This window comes from Humulus lupulus, chromosome 4, assembly GCF_963169125.1.
Source record: "Humulus lupulus chromosome 4, drHumLupu1.1, whole genome shotgun sequence".
NCBI lineage: Eukaryota > Viridiplantae > Streptophyta > Magnoliopsida > Rosales > Cannabaceae > Humulus > Humulus lupulus.
Window position 1 is genome coordinate 12,354,272 of NC_084796.1, and position 11,151 is coordinate 12,365,422.

The window sequence follows — 11,151 nt, forward strand, 5'->3', positions numbered from 1 at the left end:
GGGACGACATAGCCATGGACTTCGTGACGGGTCTGCCAAAGACGAATAAGTAGCATGATTCCGCTTGGATAGTAATAGATAGACTAACCAAGTCGGCTCATTTCCTGCCTGTTAAGACTTCATATACGGCAGACCAATATGTAGACATCTACATCCAAGAGATTGTACGATTGCATTGAGTCCCCAAGACGATAGTGTCATATAGAGGATCAGTGTTTACGTCAAGATTTTGGAGAAGCTTACAACAAGCCATGGGTACTAAGTTAAGTCTTAGTACAGCTTTCCATCCTCTGACAGATGGGCAGTCCGAGCATGCGATTCAGATTTTAGAGGATATGCTACGCGCATGTGTACTTGATTTCGGAGGATCATGGAACAAGTACTTACCACCGATCAAGTTCTCGTACAACAACAGCTACCAGTCGACGATCGGAATGGCACCTTATGAGTTGCTATATGGAAGAAGGTGCCGATCACCGTTACACTGGGACGAGGTAGGAGAAAGGCAGCTTCTAGGGCCCGAAGCTGTTAGCCAAGCTCAAGAAGCAGTAGCGCTTATTAGACAGCGTATGCTTGCTGCTCAAAGCCGTCAGAAAAGCTATGCGGATACCAAGCGACGCGATGTGGAGTTCCAAGTTGAAGATCAAGTCTTCCTGAAGATATCTCCTATGAAAGGTGTCAAGCGATTCGGGAAGAAAGGCAAACTTAGTCCCCGATTTATAGGTCCTTTTGAGATATTGGACAAAGTGGGATCAGTAGCTTATAAACTAGCCCTACCGCCAGCACTAGCCGATAGTCACAACGTCTTCCACATCTCGATGTTACGCAAGTATGTGTCAGACCCATCTCACATCCTCAAGTACGATACCATAGCACTCCAGAAAGACTTAAGTTATGAGGAACGACCGATTAGCATCCTAGATAGAGGGATGAAGCAGTTACGGTCCAAGAGCTTTCCTATAGTCAAAGTCCTATGGAGCAATAGTTCTGAACGCGAGGCAACATGGGAGTTGGAGGAGGACATGCAGAGCCGGTATCCGGAGTTATTTGGTAAGTAAATTTCGAGGACGAAATTCTTTTTAGTAGGGGAGAATTGTAGAGTCCAAGAACTTTACTTAGCTAATTATTTAGTAGTATTATAGTATGTACAGTATTATCTTTGTTACTGTGGATTTTTGGTTCAGACCGGGAATTATTTGGACACTCATAGTAGTACTTATAGATTTTCTAAGTTTAATCTATAGTTTAAGAATATTAAGTTAACCTAAGGTTTGATTAATGTGACTGATATTAATGATTATATTTATTATACTATAAGGTTTAGATATCAACCAATAGGATTTTAAGCACATGTTATGAATGGTGATTAAGGATTAAGTATTTTGAGGATTAAATTTAATAAGGGGTAAAGTTTGAATGTTATAGGGTCAGTCAGCAGCTTTGAATACATTGAGGGCTTAGTCAAGGCTGTTTACTCCATTCAAACTTAGCTAAAAATGTGTAATTTCGTGTTTAATTATTCAGCGTGTCGATATATTGCAGCTATAGGGGGCGATATATCGCAGCACGTAGATACGGAAAACACGAGACGATGCTCGGCAGCCTCGGGCATACTGGCCCAGGCGATATATCGCCTCCTTCAATGTAATTTCAAATGTTTTTGAATTCATTTCCTTTCAGCCATTCAAACTCCTTCATAAGTCCAGCATCTTTTGAATGAGTCTTCAGCCTCTGCTGAACGATTATTCAAATTATTTTCACCTAAAAAGCCATTATTTTTATTCAAGTAAAATCAAGATACTTTCATTCCCAAACTCTATAAATAGGACCTAGTACCCAGCCATTATTCACCTTTTACTCTAAGTTCAGAAGCTGCAAGTGCTAGGAGAGTGTGAGAGTTAAACACTTGGGTGGGAAAGTCATAAGCTTAATCATCTTTAGCTTATCAAACACTTTGGGAAGTAAGGTTCTTTAGTATTTCGGTTGTGGTTAGATTGGTCTTGCAAGTCTTTGAGGTAAACCCGAAACTCTATTTCATTTGTTTCATGTTATTTTCTTTCTCAAAGCCTTCTACTCAGTCCCCTAACCTCATTCTTATTTTGGTTAGGGAATCCAAGTTCTTAAGCACATAAGTTGTGGTAAGCATATTTCTCAATGGTTTAGTCTTCCTATTCATTTTCATTTCTTCTTCTTCATAAGACTCACTCTTTCTCATATGGTTTTAGGAGTGTTCCAAAAGTCCCAACTCTGTCCATCATATCCCGGCAACTTTGGTAAGGAAAATAGGATAGAATCTATATGTTCATTGCTTATGTTATCTTATGTGTTATGTTATGAAATATGATATGTTATGAATATGTTATGAATGTGTATGTTTGTAGGCTTGGGCTTATGCCCTATTTGACTAACAAGACCCCAAAAAGATTATGGGCATATGCCTACTTAGCTAGTAGGACCCCACTAATCTCATGGGCATAAGCTTGTTTAGTCTATGGGACCCCAAGTAATAATGGCCATTATAATAAGTGTGTGTATTAAGTGTTATGATATGTCTTTATGTTTATTATGAAATTTATGTTTATGACTATGTGTTAGATTTTCCTTGCTAGGCATTAGGCTCATTCCTTTCTGTTTTATGTGCAGGAAAATAAGCTTTAGAGGCGGTAAGATTCGTGACGCTTAGAGGATGTGTATCGATGGTGAATGGAGTCAAGGGGCCGAGCGTTATTCGATTCGAGGATGTAGTTACTGTTTTATGTCTTTTTATGGTTTTACATGTATTTTCCGCATTTCTTATGTAATGTTTTTTTTATTAAATCATGTTTTGTTTTTAAAGACAATGGGATCCCATATCCTTCTTAGTATTTATTTGTAAGTAACTCTTATTTTACAAGTTACTCAATAAAATTATGGTATTTTCGTAAAAATGTAAGTTTATGTATAGTTTCGTTAATGGTCCAAAAATTCTAGATTAGTGGGTCATTACATTTAAGTTCCAAATCATCGTCGTTTAGTTTTAGCTGGTTTGCTCCAAACCTTTTAAGGTTGTGATTGGTTTGTAATCCATACACTTATATGTGTTTGATAATTTGGTTTTATCCAAACTACCTTAGCTCGCGCATTTGGTTACATCCTAACACTTATGTTTTTCGTATATCTTAATTTATTTTTCAAGCTGGTGGTATTTATATATATATACCAATGATGCCCCCTTAATATCCTATGAATGTGACCATAGGTTATTAGATTAAGAGAGATTGCAAAAATAAATTATATCAGACGAAATAACTCTTTATTTAACAAAATCCAAAAGTAGGCAAAACAGTACAGATAAACAAGCATGGTTACAAGCAACATCCTTCTTACACTATTGAAAGTAAGGTCTTAGGTGTTCTCCATTCCATGCTTGCGATACCAAGCCCCCATCCAATCTCGCTAGCTTGTAGACACTGGGGCAGATGACTGACTCTATCTGGTAGGGTCCTTCCCAATTTGGCCCGAGCACGCCAGCTGCTGGATCTCGCGTTGCCAAAAATACACGCCTTAGTACCAGATCTCCCACACCGAACTTTCGATCTCGAACCCTCTTGTTGAAGTACCTGGTAGCTCGTTGCTGGTAGGCAGCATTCCTCAGCTGAGCTTCATTTCTTCTTTCTTCGATTAAGTCTAAGGTTTCTCCAAGCTGAGTGTGGTTCGAGCTTTGGTCATAAATGTGAGTTCGAATTGTAGGAATTTTGACCTCGATAGGCAACATAGCTTCGCAACCGTATGCTAGAGAGAACGCGGTATGTCCCGTTGATGTTCGAGCTGTAGTCCTATATCCCCATAGGACTTGGGGCAATTCTTCGGGCCATCGTCCCTTTGCTTCCTCCAACTTTTTCTTTAGCGAACTCTTGAGAGTTTTGTTTATAGCTTCGACCTGGCCATTCGCCTGAGGATGAGATACTGACGAAGAACTCTTTATTATTCCATTCTTTTCGCAAAAGTTGGTGAACAAGTCGCTGTCAAATTGGGTTTCGTTGTTGGATACAATTTTCCTCGGCACCCCATATCGGCACACGATGTTTTTTACCATGAAGTCAAGGACCTTTTTGGAAGTTATTGTTGCTAACAGTTCAGTCTTTGTCCACTTTGTGAAGTAATCTACGGTGACTACAGCATACTTTACACCGCCCTTGCCAGTTGGGAGAGAGCCTATGAGGTCGATTCCCTATACCGCAAAGGGCCATGGGGAAGTCATCATGGTCAGCTCGGATGGTGGAGCTCGAGGAATCGTGGCGAATCTCTGGCATTTATCGCACTTCTTTACGTACTCGAAAGAATCTGATTTAATGGTAGGCCAGAAATAACCTTGGCGTATGATTTTCTTGGACAGGTTATGCCCCCAGTATGGTCTCCACAGAACCCCTCATGAATTTCTTCAATGATCTTCTTTGCTTCGGGTGGAGTCACGCACCGGAGTAATGGCATGGAATATCCCCTTCTATACAGCTTTCCGTCCAAAATGGTGTAACAGGGAAGTTGATACATTAACTTTCGAGCCTGGTTCCGATCTTTCGGGAGGACTCTGGTCTCGAGATATTCGATTATCGGGGTCATCTAGGTAGGCTCGGATTCAATCATACACACGTCTTCCTCCTCCGGCTCGTTAATGCTAGGTGCCGAGAGGTGCTTTATGGGCACAACGTTTAGCTCATCATTCTTGGCGGAAGTAGCGAGCCGAGCTAAGGCATCTGCATTTGAGTTTTTCTCTCGGGGAACTTGTTCGATCGCATAAAACTTGAAATGTTCCAATGCGGATTTTTCCTTCTCTAAGTAAGCTGCCATTTTCGTGCCACGAGCCTGGTATTCTCCCAAGATTTGATTAACCACAACCTGGGAGTCGTTGTAGCAATGTATTGCTTTAGCTTTGAGCTCTTTGGCTATACGAAGTCCCACCAGTAAAGCCTCGTATTCGACCTCATTATTCGATGCCTTGAAGTCGAATCTTAAGGCAGAATGAAATCTGCTCCCTGCGAGGGTAATCAAAATGACCCCTGCTCCCGATCCATTTTCATTAGATGAACCATCGACGTAAAGTTTCCACAGCTCGTGGGTCGGGGTTATAACTTCATCGTGGGTCATGCCAGTACATTCCACTATAAAGTCTGCCAATGCCTGTGCCCTAATAGTCGTCCTCGGGTGGTAGGTGATCTCGAATTGTCCGAGTTCAACCGCCCATTTAAGAAGTCGACTTGAAGCCTCCGGTTTAGACAAGACTTGCCTAAGTGGTTGATCAGTCAACACATGGATGGGATGCGCCTGAAAGTAGGGTCGAAGTTTACGAGATGAATGAATTAAGCTGAGAGCCAGCTTCTCCATCTAGGGGTATCTCAACTCTGCCCCCAATAACCTTTTGTTGATGTAATAGACGGGTCTCTGTACCTTTTCTTCTTCTCGCATGAGCACTGCACTTATTGCGTGTTCGGTGGTGGAAAGATACAAGTACAGTACCTCTCTCGTAATAGGTTTTGATAAGATGGGGGGTTCTGCGAGGTGCTTTTTAAGCTCTTGGAAGGCCAGCTCGCACTCCTCCGTCCATTCAAATTTCTTGCCTCCCCTCAAAAGGTTGAAAAACGGAAGACAACGGTCTGTAGACTTCGAAATAAACCTACTTAGTGCTGCCATCCTTCCGGTCAAACTTTGGACATCCTTGTGTCTTCGAGGTGAGGGCATGTCGATCAGGGCCTGGATCTTGTCAGGGTTAGCTTCTATTCCACGAGCGTTTACAATGAAACCCAGGAATTTTCCTGATGATACCCCGAAGGAGCACTTCTGAGGATTTAGTTTCATGTTATACTTCTGGAGCACGCCAAAGCACTCTTCGAGGTCATCAACATGGTTATTGTTAACTTGAGATTTGACAAGCATGTTATCAACATAAACTTCCATGTTGTTCCCTATCTGTTCTGAAAACATCATATTCACGAGCCGCTGGTATGTGGCCCCAGCATTTTTGAGCCCGAACGGCATGACATTATAACAGTATAGCCCCTTGTCCGTTATGAAGCTCATATGTTCCTGGTCGGGGGCATGCATGGGAATCTGGTTATATCCAGAATAGGCATCCATGAACGACATCAGTCCATGCCCCGTCGTGGCATCCACGAGCTGGTCAATCCTCGGTAAGTGAAAACAGTCCTTCGGACAAGCTTTGTTGAGGTCCGAATAGTCAATACAGGTTCACCACGTCCCATTAGGTTTTGGGACCAACATCGGATTGGCTACCCAGTCAGGGTAAAAAGCATCCCTAATGAATCGGTTTGCTTTTAACCTGTCGACCTCCTCCTTCAGTGCCTTCTTCCTGTCGTCATGCAACTGTCTTCGCTTTTGTTGCTTCGGAGGGAAGCTTTTATCAATGTTTAGCGTGTGGCTCGCTATGATCGAACTTATTCCTACAATGTCCGAATGTGACCATGCGAAGACATCCTGGTTTTTCTTCAAAAAGCAAATTTGTTGCTATTTGGTTTCTTCCTGGAGGTGTTTTCCAACCTTTACCTTTTTCGAGAGATCGGACTCTTCGAGCTAAATCTCTTCGAGCTCTTCTAAGGGTTCGAGGTCTACCTTCTCCCCAACCCTTGGATCGATTTCTTCATCAATCTCCAAAACCGTCCCGTCTTTACTCTGAACAATGACAAGTGCTTGTGCGCTCGTCTCTTTCTTTCCTCTTATGGAAATGTTGTAGCATTCCCTTCCAGCTAACTGATCTCCCTTCAATGTCCCGACGCCACTAGGGGTCGGGAACTTAATGGCCAGATGCCTTACGGACGAGACTGCCCCCAGCCCAACCAGGGCGGGTCTCCCGAGCAGCACGTTGTAGGCCGAAGGCAGGTCTACTACCACGAACTCCATCATCTTGGTTGTTGAGACTGGGTAGTCTCCCAAGGTCACAGGGAGTTCGATGGACCCCATGAAGGCGGTTCCTTCTCCTGAAAATCCGTATAGCGTAGTCGCACATGCTTTCAGGTCGCAAAGGGAGAGTCCCATCTTTTCAAGGGTTGCTTTATAGAGAATGTTAACTGAGCTCCCATTGTCTATGAGAACTCGGTGGACCCTTTTATTTGCTAGCTGGAGGGTGATGACCAGTGGATCATGGTGAGGAAACTGAACATGGGACGTGTCTTCCTCAGTGAAGGTTATTGGTTGGGATTCAATCTTTTGACTTTTTGGAGCTCTAGGTTCGGGTTCATAAGGAGACCCGTCCCCAGTCTTTAGCTCGTTCACATATCTCTTTTGGGCATTTCTGCCTACTCCCGCAAGATGAGGCCCTCCCAAGATGGTTATCACGTCTTCTCCATCTATCGGCGGGGGCCTATCTTCTTCCCTAGCTCGGGAATTGGTGTTTTGTGTGGGCTGTGGCGCAGCTGCTCTCTAGCTCGCGGACGTTTAATTAGTACTTTGGTTCTTGACATATTGTCTGAAATAACCTCTCGAGATCAATCCTTCGATCTCGTCTTTCAACTGTCGACATTCATCAGTAGTATGCCCGGTGTCTCTATGAAATCGGCAATATTTGCTGGAGTCCCTCTTGGACTTCTGATTTCTCATTGGGTCTGGACGCCTGAAGGGGACCTGGTTTTCATTAGCCAGGTATATGTTCTCCCGAGACTCGTTGAGCTCGGTGTACACTCTGTACACGGAGAAATATCTCTCCCCCTTCTTTTTCTTTCCTCCCCCGGCCTCAGGGTTATTCCCTTCGTTCTTTTTTCTCTTGGAAGGGTTTTCCGCAGCAGGCTTCGAAGCTGGTGGGTCCGTCGAAGTTGAGGCAGAGTTTACGTTTATCGTTGTAGTTACGGGCTGGGAAGTCACATTAAGTGTCGACCTTGCCTCCTCTACATTGACAAACCTCTGTGCTCGTTTGTTAAACTCTGTTAGGGACCTCACCGGTTTTCTCTGCATGTCATCCCAGAGAGCACATCCTGGCATTACTCCAGCTTGGACAGCCATTAGGTGACCTCTGTCATCCACATTCCGAGCTCGGGCAACTTCCAAGTTAAACCTCGTAAGGTAACTTTTCAATGTCTCACCTGGCTGCTGCCGAACGTTAGTCAGGGTTGATGCCTCAGGTCTAACCCCCATCATGGCTTTGAACTGCTTCTTGAAGTCTTTAGACAGCTGATCTCAAGAAGTTATTGAGTGTCTTCTATATTTTTCGAACCAGCTTTTGGCTGGTCCTGTCAGTGATGCTTGAAATAACATGCTTCTGAGCTCGTAACCCACGTTACTTGCTCTCATTATGGTATTGAATGTACTCAAATGGTTGTACGGGTTCCCTCAAACGTTAGGACGTGAGGGATCTGAAATCCTTGGGGAAATGGAGTGTTGGAAATATGGGGAGCAAACGGTTTAAGCTCCTCATCAGAATCTTCATATCGATCCTGACCTTGCTCATTTTTCAAAAGCATGAAGGCCTTTTCTAACTGATCAATTCTTTCCTGGACTGGGTCCGCGAGGGGTCTTGTCTGGAATTGGTTGTCGTCGATCACAATTCCAGGTTCGCGCCTCCGCAGGGAGTCTTTACGCCTATTTAAACGATCCCTCAGGTCCGGGTTTATCGGGTTAACATTACCCCGACTCTGATTCAAGTGTTCCCGTAGGTCGGAGCGATTCCTGCGGCTCCCAGTATTCTTTTGACCTCGATCATGTATGCTGACCGATCTGGTATCGCCAGAGTCGTCACTAGTAAAACTTGTCGCATGATTATTTCGAGATGGGTCTTTTTCGTGCCGTCTCGTTTCTGCCGTGTGAGACCGGGATGTTTGACTTTTTTCAGATAGGGCGCCTCTCCGCTCCCGGAAAGCTTCCCTGTTCCCTTGTCTCCTCCCCGCACGTCTTTCGTCGTCATCTCGAACTAGTTGGGCATTCCTGCGAGGAGGTGAAGGATATCTTATAGGCGATGGAGGGAACCGTATGGGTGACGGTGGCTGCCACCCATTTTGTGGTCTGGACGGTCTGGAGTTTGCTCGAGATGGGTTGGTTGCATTTTGTGTGTTCCCAGGGACTTGAGTCCGAGCCTCTGCAGGGGCTAGGTTGTTCTCAGTTCCCGCAGGTACCTCCGCAGGTGGATTAACCGGGGCCCTAGCTCGGGTACTTCTCTGGGGTCTCGAGGGAGCGGATGGCTCTGCTGGTGCCGGAGGTTGTTCCGGCCTTCTTGTGGCAGCATTCTTTCGTGGACGCACACGAGGTCTGCAGGGAGGAACATGCACGTCCCTCGGAGGGGGAGCTTGGATTTCACGCGGCGGCGGGGGCTGAGCCGCCTGCGCCTCTGCGGTTATCCTTGCTAACTCCTCATTCCGCTTGTTGGCTTCTACCAACTGCTGTTTCAACTGCCGGTTTTCAAGTTCCACAATGGGAACGTATCGCTCAGGATTGTAATACATATCCTCATCCCTTGGTGGTGCGGGTGGTCCCCGAGAATCGGAGGATTCGCTTCTCTCTTCAACATCCGGGTTTACCATTGGCTGTTTCCCAGGGCGTCTCGGATAATTTTCTGTAGGAATGTTCTGATCATTAGCGGCCATAACTTGTTCAGGGACTGAATGCTTAAGGCTCTCAATGAAAGCACCAAACTGTTGACGTCGTTTTTCGTCAACAATGAAATAAAGAGCACGAAAACAGTAAATTGTTATGGCCAGAAAAATACAATAAGACAAACGAGATTTTTTACATGGTTCAGCAGTTAACTCTGCCTAGTCCATGAGTCTTTTTTATTAGAACTTAAGATGATTTCTGGAAATTCTTTAAGAATGAATTCTCCAGAGTTTCTCCCAAGATCACAAAAATTCGGTCCTCTTCAATGGTGCATGACCCCTCTATTTATAGAGGAGATTTCATAATACTATCCCACACATTTCGGGAAGTTATTCTGTATATGTAAATAAATTTAATGGCATTAAAAGCATGTAATCCTATATACAAGGAAACGTCCCCTAAAGATCAGGGGGCGTATAACTGAATGATAAATACCCCTTTATTATAGGGGATTTACAACAATCAATGTAGACCGCGTCTCTCCAAAATGAATCACTGGGATATTCAAAGTCATCAATCTACATTGTCAGTGCTGTGCCCACCCAGGTCTCTTACTGACTATCTAGCTGTGGCATTTCCCCGAGATCATGTGGCTTCGAGCTCATACTTATGTCAGGCTCGGAGTCCCATATCCGAGGTCATCCGAGAACAGACGTACTTCGATGTCTGCCTTTCGAGCTTGTGAGGATTTCGAGGCTACCATCTTCGAGGTTTCCCCTGCTTTGTAGGTTCGATGCCTAGGTGGCGGACACGTGTTCCAGACATTACAAGCTCATTCCTGACGAATCCAGCTTTCGAGATCACAATTCTTAAGGCTCGAAATCTGGGTGTAAATGACCCAATAATATATATGAGTTTGAAAAAACATTAATTTATTGTGATATATTGAAATCTCAATAGGTTGTATTAATTTTTTAAATATTCTCTCGATTAGGGGGAGAGAAATGCAGTTGGATCGATGAATATTTTGAAAAATTATTCTAGCACAAAATAAGAACTAGAAGTTCAAAATGATAAAATCATACAAATATGTATGCCAACTGCAAATCAATATTATTTAAATTGAGTCAGAATGAGTCTAATAACACTTGAAGCGTAAGTGAACAAAGTAGAAATTATGAAAACAAATGTTCATTTGGCTCGTCCTGAAGATGTTGTAAGTAAGAAGCACTCATGAAGATATCTTAATGTTATAAAGTATTGATAATTTGAAAATTAAATAAGAATGGTGCTCTTGAAGAGACTCCTTAAAGAAGTTATAGACATAACACAGTTGATAATAATTAAAGTCCTTGAAGTGGTTATATAGGTACCTATAAATAATATACATGTTTGACAAGTATGTTGAAAATAACGAGATCTCTTTAAGTTATGTCAATATGGGAGTAAATTATCATATTATGAATTATTGTCAACAATACAAAATGTTTGCGTATGCAATAAACTAATATGAGATAGCAAAGATCATGATATTAAACAGGTCGAGAATTATCGATGTATATAATTTTGGCAAAAATTATATGATGCAATCTAGGCAGTATAAATTTACTCACATAAAGTGAAGTAAAACCTGTAGGGGTA